We start from the raw sequence: 9,820 nt of genomic DNA on the forward strand, positions 1-9,820 counted from the left end.
CCTCAGTGTCGGGCGACACCAGCTCCTAGTCCTTTTCATTCTCCCTATTCTCACAGATCCTATGATACCTCCTAAACTTCTCACAGTACTCCCGATCTACTACAGTAACACACCCTAACACTATGGAATCTAACCAGTCAGCCATACCAGGAGGAACCTTTGTGGACATTTCAACAATATTTCTACGAGAAGACATAGAAACTACACCCACAGCAAGAAAATGAAAGGGGTGTCACTACCAAACAACTCGGCCAGAAATAAGGAGATGAAAAAATAGCCGGCAAACACGCAACGTAACAAGCAAAGGGCACCCCAGGGTTCACAAAAACAAAGATCACCATGGAAACCCAGAGGCACCCTTTGGAGGCAATGCAGACACAGAGAAGAAGAAACGCAAGAAATCAAAGAAAAATCAAAGCCCTAGTCCTTCCAACAAACAAGAAAAGCACAAAAAATCAAAACCAAAAAGCCCCAACCTTTTCAAAACAACAAAAAAGAAAGAAAGATCAAAACTTTTAATGAAAAACAAAAGCATGCAGCAGAAGGATCGCGACCATGAAATGCGAAATACACAAAACAGAGTACCAACCTGCAATGAGAAGAAGTAGTAGCGACGAACGCACAGCAAAATCACGGACGATCCACACCAACAAGCGCCTCGAAGCCTCAGGGAAAGGAAAAAAGCTTAGGGCAAATTAAAGTGAAAGAAGGATTTTCCTCTCAGAAAGCAAGAGAAAATAGATGGAAGCAAAGAAACTGAAGAATGCAAAACCCCTTTGATTTCAAACAAGAGACAAAGAGGAAATGAAATGGCAAAAGAATAAAGACCCAATTAAAAGGCCTTCAAAGCGCTTGCGTAAACCCAAGAAAACTAATGCACTCGAGAATGGCGCAGCATTTAAAGAGCAAAAGAAAAATTCTTCGCATTTTAAAGCAACATTAAGGACGCTAAAAGCTCACCCAAAGGGAACAACAACACCTCGAGCACGGTCAACAAGAAATATGCTTTAGCTCGACCTCCCCGGGAAAAGGTTGCAGCTCGGGAATGAGCACAACCTCGGGGAAAGGTCGGAGCTTAAGCAGGGGCACTATTCATACACTGGTCCGAGCTGTAGGGTTGGGTTAGCTGAAGACAAAGGGACCGACCTCATGAAAGGTTGGCCCTCCACTGACCTCTTCACAAAGAGCTCGAACAAACACCACAGAGGCCCAAAGAGGCGCAAAGTGAAAGATCCACCGCCTACTAGAAGGCGGTCGGCCAAAGATATGATCTTACCCACAAAGGATAAGATAAGATAACAAACTTATCTCAAAGGAAGATCATCAAACACCACTATAAATACACTACAGCACCCAGGTATAACTCATACTCTAATTCTACCAAAAATCTGCCAAAGGCCCGTACTGACTTAAGCATCGGAGTCTCTTGCAGGTACCACCACCCCACAGTGATCATGGACCGGCAGCACCTCAAGCTCCAACAAGTCGGGCACGGCAGTCTCGACCGAACCAGAAGATCTCGTCCGAGATCGACCTACTAGTTTCAAGTAACCCACGAAACACCAAGGCTGTTCAAAAAAAAAGCAATCCATTTCACCATGCTCGACGATGACCTATACAGAAGAGGGTTTTCTAGGCCATTGTTGAAATGTCTCAGAACGGAAGAATCTTACCTCACCATGGCAGAAGCACAGGAAGGAATCTGTGGAACACACATCGGTGGGCACAATCGAGCAGTAAAACTATTATGCACAAGCTATTATTGGCCCACGCTAAAGATTGACTGCATGAGGAAAGTGCAACAATGCGACAACTGCTAGAAATGTGCACCAACTAGTAATACTCCAGCCAAACTGTTACACACCTCCGAGATAGCATGGCTTTTCTACAGGTGGGACTTGACATTCTTGGGACTTGGCATTTTTTGTCATGTTTTATATAACCTATCTACTATTTTGAGTTAGGAGATATCAAATTTTATATTAAAATAATTATTTGATGTCTAAGGTCATGATAATAATCTCAAAGGTATCTAGTTGAAGGTTTCTATGAAAAGGGAAAGGAAGCATACTAATTTTTGTGACAGTTATTTTCTATTTTTATGACTGTTAAGTTGTCTATTCCAAATGTGTTGTTGTATTTTTAATTTATGTTTTGCTCTGTTTTCTCTGTTGATTATCATTTTTGCTTATACATATCCTTTTTTGATTGTGCAGCTATGTATCCTCCAAGGTTCTTGAGAAAAAACCTTTGCCCTTGACCGTATTAATCTCCAATTCACAAATCTTGCATCTTTTGTTTCAACTTGAATTTGTGTGACATGATAACATTTATGCTTTTATCATTTCTTTTGAAATGTTCATCTCATATCTTTTTCCTTAAGAATGTAAAATAATTCTATTAGTTTTATCCATTGTTGACGGATGTCTTATTTGACTGTGTTCCTAATCATTCTCTTAAATCTTTGTAAACATTGCCATTGATGTTAGCGGCCATCTCTTATGAGCTTTGTACTTCTTTTATTCATTTTGAACTTGTTTTGACCTAATACTCCATCTTTTCTTTTATTGCTTCCATCGAAGTTCCTTGCTTCAGATTTTCTTGTTAAGATATGGTTTGACTCTCTTTTGACACATTTCATTATTTCAGTACATCCTTGTTTAATTACGATCCTACACATCCTTCTGAATTCTTGTGAACCTCATCTGTGATACTTGTTCTTCTCTTTCTAAGCTTTGTATTCCTTTGAGTAAACTCGAGATTGTATTGATTAACGTGTAATTTTTAGATATAGCAAGCAATACATTAATTTTAAGATGTGGCTCATGGACCCAGAAGGTGAAACTTGTAAGTGTACGAGGTCATAAGAAGATTATGAAATAGGAGTATTTTGAGGAGGATATTAAGGAGATTTTGGAACAAGTTGAAAGGTTAGTCCTGATGTTTAACTTTCAGATATTCTTTGGGAGTTATGAACGAAGTGAAAAGTGCTATACGTGTTTGACTTATTAAGGGAACAAGAGAATGTGAATGTTAACCACATCTTTCTAACACAAACCTATCTTGTAACCTTTTGTACTGGATTATATTTCTTTCTCATGTTTGGTAAAAGGATAAAACCATATAACATTTTACATACTGTATCAATTTTTTAGGGTAAAAATTTTTCTAAAGAGGGTAAAATGTAACGTCCCAAGTTTTTTTTATTACTACCCTGCCCTTTAATTTTATCAAAATTCCTAAAACTACCCTTACTCCTCTTTTTCCAACCTTAACCCTGATCCAAAAATTCCTGATTTTTCCCTAATTTCATTACAACACCTACACCCATAAACAGGAGAAAGAAAGAGAGAAAGGGAGGAGAACAGAAATCAAAGGGGGTGCGATTGAGGAAAAAATGAAGAACAAAGGGGGAAGAGGGAAGAGACGACGCCGGCAGGACTGGGCACCGCTGTTGCCGTGCAGAGAAAAGAAGAGACACACGAGAGATATGAGAGTGAGATTGCAGACCTTCCAGAGGAAAGCGCACGACGGAGAAGAGGAAGGAGGGAGTCCTGTCGTCATCGCTATGCCCATCGTCGCCGCTGCTGTTGATCGAGACTTTCGTTGTCTCGGTTGAGGCCATCGTCATCGTCAACTAGGGCAGAGAAGGAGGGCGCGAACGGGAGAGAGAAAGGGGAGCTCTGCTGGAGCTCGTTGGCGAGATGCTGTTGTCTTCCACTGTCACTGCAGTTGCCCCGTGGCAGGTGGAGGAGGTCATCGGAGAAAGAATTGTTATGTTCTGCTTTTATTTCTAGTTTTCCATTGGTTGCCGAAGTCGCTAGGGCCATGAATGTTGCCGCCAGAGTCGTTGGAGTTGTTACCGCCAAGAGCCACCACTGCTATACCTTTACCTTGGTAAAACAAATCCCATTCTCCTTGTACTTGACATCTCTTTCTATTCATGTTCCACTTTTATCTACCTTACTGTCTTGCCCCATTTTCGCCCTATCTTTCTTGATTAATTTGCTTTTGGGGTTGTTTGTTACGGGCTAGAAGTGATAGCGATGCTGCTGTTGTTGTCAATATTACATCTGTGACATAGTCGTTGCTGCTGTTTGAATTGAAGTTGCTGTTACTGGCTCGGTCCGAATTCTCCGTTCTTTCGTTCCATTCTATTCTAACCTTTCTCACCTTTTAATTCGGCACTCCGGGTTTGGTCTCTTCGATTCCTTAGTACCACCCTGTGAGTAGGCTTTACATTGATAATTGTTTGGCTTTGCATTTATAATTATTTTGATATACAGTGCTTTGAAATTATAATTATACTTATAAGATTACTATTAAAGGATTTTATATTGTCTTGAATATTCGATTTGTTAAAGCTAAATATTTATCCTTGTTAAGCTCATTTTAATATGCACATCAGACTATATTTTTTTATGAGACTATATGTATTCTTGATGAAGTTTTATATTATTTTAAAATATTTGATTTTATTCAAATATGTATTTTTGAAGCATTGAAATATTGGTTGGTACTTATTTATTTTAAAATTGTGAAATATGTTTGAAATGCCTTAAGATTGAGAAAATATTATTGAAAATGATTTGGATGAGAAAGTATTATTCGATTTGATTTGATACCTCATGTTTGAAAGACCGAAGAATTTGTTATATTTGAAATTATATATTTTGAATTAGCTTGGGAGGCTCGTATTAGAAAACTATAGTTAACGACGGTAATGACATTAACTTAGATGCATCTAAATCAGACTCCAGCTAGCATGGGTGTTCCTAGCCTAACGTCTAGGCCACATATTAGATTTGCTATTCTGTTAGGACACACGAGAGGAAAGAGCTATCCATAGAGGTGGAGTCGTGCAAGTGTAGACTTTTGATTTGATTTCTGTATGAGAACTCTCTTATTAATTCACTTATTATTATTATCAACTATTATTTTCTAATTAAAATTATTTTTATATAATATTTATATGGTCTCATGTCGATTATAGATGTATTGTCTAGTCACTGAGTTACAAAACTCACTCCGTTTTTCTAAAAATATTTTCCAGGAACAATTACCTGTCTATGTGAGACTTTCTATTCGAGATGTAACGATCTACAATGAGTACTTATTTGTTGACGAGTTCCTAGATGTATATGCTCCATATGACACAGGCAGGGTGGTGCACGAATTGTAAATCACACTTTTCACAACTCGTGCCACTAACCAGCAAGTGCACTGGGTCATCCAAGTAATACCTTACGTGAGTAAGGGTTGATCCCACGGAGATTGTCGGCTTGAAGCAAGCTATGGTTATTTTGTAACTCTTAGTCAGGAAATTAATAATAAAAATAGTTGGGTTTATGAAAAGTAATTAACAGAAAATAAATAATACTTGTTATGCAGTAATGGAGAATAGATTGAGGTTTTGGAGATGCTCTGTCTTCTGAATCTCTGCTTTCCTACTGTCTTCTTCTTCACGCACGCAGGTCTCCTTCCATGGCAAGCTATATGTTGGTGGATCACCGTTGTCAATGGCTACCATCCATCCTCTCAGTGAAAATGGTCCAAATGCACTGTCACCACACGGCTAATCATCTGTCGGTTCTCACTCATGTTGGAATAGAATCCATTGATTCTTTTGTGTCTGTCACTACGCCCAACACTCGCGAGTTTGAAGCTCGTCACAGTCATCCCTTCCCAGATCCTACTCAGAATACCACAGACAAGGTTTAGAATTTTTGGATCTCAGGAATGGCCGCCAATAATTCTAGCATATACCACGAAGACTCTGATCGTGAACCAGGAGGCTAAGAGATACACACTCAAGCTAGTGCAGATAGAACGGAGGTGGTTGTCAGGCACACGTTCATAGGTGAGAATGATGATGAGTGTCACGGATCATCACATTCATTAGGGTGAAGTGCGAGTGAATATCTTAGAATAGAAACAAGCGTGATTGAATGAAAAACAGTAGTAATTGCATTAATTCATCGAAACACAGCAGAGCTCCTCACCCCCAACCATGGGGTTTAGATACTCATGCCGTCAGAAATACAATATGAAGTGTAAAAATGTCATGAGATCTAAAAAAATCTCTAAAAGTAGTTTTTATACTAAACTAATAACCTAGGTTTACAGAAAATGGGTAAACTAAGATAGATAGTGTAGAAATCCACTTCCGGTGCCCACTTGGTGTGTACTTGGGCTGAGCATTAAAGCTTCCATATGTAGAGAGTTTTCTTGGAGTTAAACACCAGGTTGCTGCCTGTTTCTGGCATTTAACTCCAGTTTTTATGCTAGTTCTGGCGTTTAACGCCAGAATAGGGTAGAAAGTTGGCGTTCAACGCCAATTTGCATGATCTCAACTCGAGTAAAGTATGAACTATTATATATTGCTGGAAAGCCCAGGATGTCTACTTTTTAACGCAATTGAGAGCGCACCAATTGGGCTTTTGTAGCTCCAGAAAATCCATTTCGAGTGCAGAAAGGTCAGAATCCAACAGCATCTGCAGTCCTTTTTCAGCCTCTGAATCAGATTTTTGCTCAGGTCCCTCAATTTCAGCCAGAAAATACCTGAAATCATAGAAAAAGACACAAACTCGTAGTAAAGTCTAGAAATGTAATTTTTGAATAAAAACTAATAAAAATATAATAAAAGGTAGCTAAATCATACTAAAAACTACCTAAAAATAATGCCAAAAAGCGTATAAATTATCCGCTCATCACAACACCAAACTTAAATTGTTGCTTGTCCCCAAGCAACTGAAAATCAAATAGGATAAAAAGAAGAGAATATACAATAAATTCCAAAATATCAATGAAACTTAGCTCCAATTAGATGAGCGGGACTAGTAGCTTTTTGCCTCTGAACAGTTTTGGCATCTCACTTTATCCTTTGAAGTTCAGAATGATTGGCATCTATAGGAACTCAGAATTTTGATAGTGTTATTAATTCTCCTAGTTCAGTATGTTGATTCTTGAGCACAGCTACTTTATGAGTCTTGGTCGTGGCCCTAAGCACTTTGTTTTCCAGTATTACCACCGGATACATAAATGCCACAGACACATAACTGGGTGAACCTTTTCAGATTGTGACTCAGCTTTGCTAGAGTCCCCAATTAGAGGTGTCCAGGGTTCTTAAGCACACTCTTTTTGCTTTGGATCATGACTTTAACCGCTCAGTCTCAAGCTTTTCACTTGACACCTTCACACCACAAGCACATGATTAGGGACAGCTTGGTTTAGCCGCTTAGGCCAGAATTTTATTCTTGTGGGCCCTCCTATCTACTGATGCTCAAAGCATTGGATCCTTTTTACCCTTGCCTTTTGGTTTAAAGGGTTACTGGCTTTTTGCTCTTGCCTTTTGGTTTAAAGAGCTCTTAGCTTTTTCTGCTTGCTTTTTTTATTCTTTTTTTTTCTTCTTTTTTCTCTTTTTTTTTTTTTTGCCATTTTTTTTTGCAAGCCTTTGCTTTTCACTGCTTTTTCTTGCTTCAAGAATCAATTTTATGATTTTTCAGATTATCAAATAACATTTTTCCTTTTTCATCATTCTTTCAAGAGCCAACAATTTTAACATTCATAAACAACAAATTCAAAAGACATATGCAATGTTCAAGCATTCATTCAGAGAAACAAAAAGTATTGTCACCACATCAAAATAATTAAACTAATTTCAAGGATGAATTCAAAATCATGTACTTCTTGTTCTTTTGTGATTAAAAACATTTTTCATTTAAGAAAGGTGATGGATTCATAGGACATTCATAGCTTTAAGGCATAGACACTAGACACTAATGATCATGTAAGAAGGACACAAACATAAATAAACATAAAGCATAGAGAACGAAAACAAAAAAATAAATAGACAAGGAGATTAAGAAACGGGTCCACCTTAGTAAGGGTGGCGTCTTCTTCCTCTTGAAGAACCAATGGTGCTCTTGAGCTCCTCTATGTCTCTTTCTTGCCTTTGTTGCTCCTCTCTCATAGCTCTTTAATATTCTCTAATCTCATGGAAGGTGCCATATGGTTATGGAAAACTAAAAAGCGGGGCTTTTTCCATACCAAACTTAAAATGTTTGCTCATCCTCGAGCAAAAGAAGAAAGAAAGGAGGAGATGGAGATGTGTGGTGGGTTCGGCCAAGGGAGGTGATAGTGTGTATGAGGGGTTTATGATGGATGGATGTGAGTGGTGAAGAGAGTATGGAAAAGAGGGTGGGGTAGGTGGGGATCCTGTGGGGTCCACAGATCCTGAGGGATCAAGGACTTAGCATCCCTGCTCCATTGAGGCGTGCAAAACGCCCTTAGAGTGCAATCCTGGCGTTTAACGCCAGACTGCTGCTTGTTTCTGGCGTTAAACGCTAGCTTTTCCCCCTTTCTTGGCGTTGAACGCCAACTTGGTGCTTGTTTCTGGCGTTAAACGCCAGTCTGATGCTTCTTACTGGCGTTTAAACGCCAGTAAGTCTGTCCTCCAGGGTGTGCTATTTTTTATGCTATTTTTGATTCTGCTTTAACTCTGCAGCTGTTTTTATGACTCCACATGATCATCAACCTAAAGAAAACATAAAATAACAATGGAAAATGGAATGAAAAAATAATTAACATAGATAAATAAGATTGAGTTGCCTCCCAATAAGCGCTTCTTTACTGTCAATAGCTTGACATTCCTGAGCCTTATAGTTTGTAGTGTCTGCAAACCACGGAGCTTCCTGAATAGCAAACAATTGCTCATCCAGAAAGGTTTCAGAGATCTCAGTAAGAGGGAGGGACGCTTCTGCTACTGGTTCTATCCGGGACAGGTGATCAGCTACTTGATTCTCTGTCCCTTTTCTGTCTCTTATTTCTATATCAAACTCTTGCAGAAGCAACACCCATCTTATGAGTCTGAGTTTTGAATCCTGCTTTGTGAGGAGATATTTTAGAGCAGCATGGTCAGTGTACACAATTACCTTTGATCCCACTAAATAAGATCTGAACTTGTCAATGGCATAAACCATTGCAAGCAACTCCTTTTCTGTGGTTGTGTAATTCTTCTGTGCATCATTCAAAACACGGCTAAAATAGTAAATGACGTACAGAAGCTTGTTATGCCTCTGTCCCAATACTGCACCAATGGCATGGTCACTGGCATCACACATTAGTTCGAATGGTAATGTCCAGTCTAGTGCAGAAATGACAGGTGCTGTGACCAACTTAGCCTTCAGAGTCTCAAAGGCCTGCAAACACCCTATGTCAAAGACAAATGGTATGTCAGCAGCTAGAAGATTACTCAGAGGTTTTGCGATTTTTGAAAAATCCTTTATAAACCTCCTATAGAATCCTGCATGCCCCAGAAAGCTTCTGATTGCCTTAACATTGGTGGGTGGTGGTAATTTTTCAATTACCTCTACCTTAGCTTGATCCACCTCTATTCCCTTGTTCGAAATTTTATGCCCAAGGACAATTCCTTCAGTTACCATAAAGTGACATTTTTCCCAATTTAAAACCAGGTTAGTCTCTTGGCATCTTTTCAGAACAAGTGCTAGATGGTTAAGACATGAGCTAAATGAGTCTCCAAATACTGAAAAGTCATCCATGAAGACTTCCAGAAATTTCTCTACCATATCAGAGAAGTGATGAGCGGATAATTTATACGCTTTTTGGCATTGTTTTTACATAGTTTTTAGTATATTTTTATTAGTTTTTAAATAAAAATCACATTTTTGGACTTTATTATGAGTTTGTGTGTTTTTCTGTGATTTCAAGTATTTTCTGGCTGAAATTGAGGGACCTGAGCAAAAATCAGATTCAGAGGTTGAAGAAGGACTGCAGATGCTGTTGGATTCTGACCTCCCTG

The sequence above is a fragment of the Arachis hypogaea genome, chromosome 12, assembly GCF_003086295.3.
Source record: "Arachis hypogaea cultivar Tifrunner chromosome 12, arahy.Tifrunner.gnm2.J5K5, whole genome shotgun sequence".
NCBI classification, from domain to species: Eukaryota; Viridiplantae; Streptophyta; class Magnoliopsida; order Fabales; family Fabaceae; genus Arachis; species Arachis hypogaea.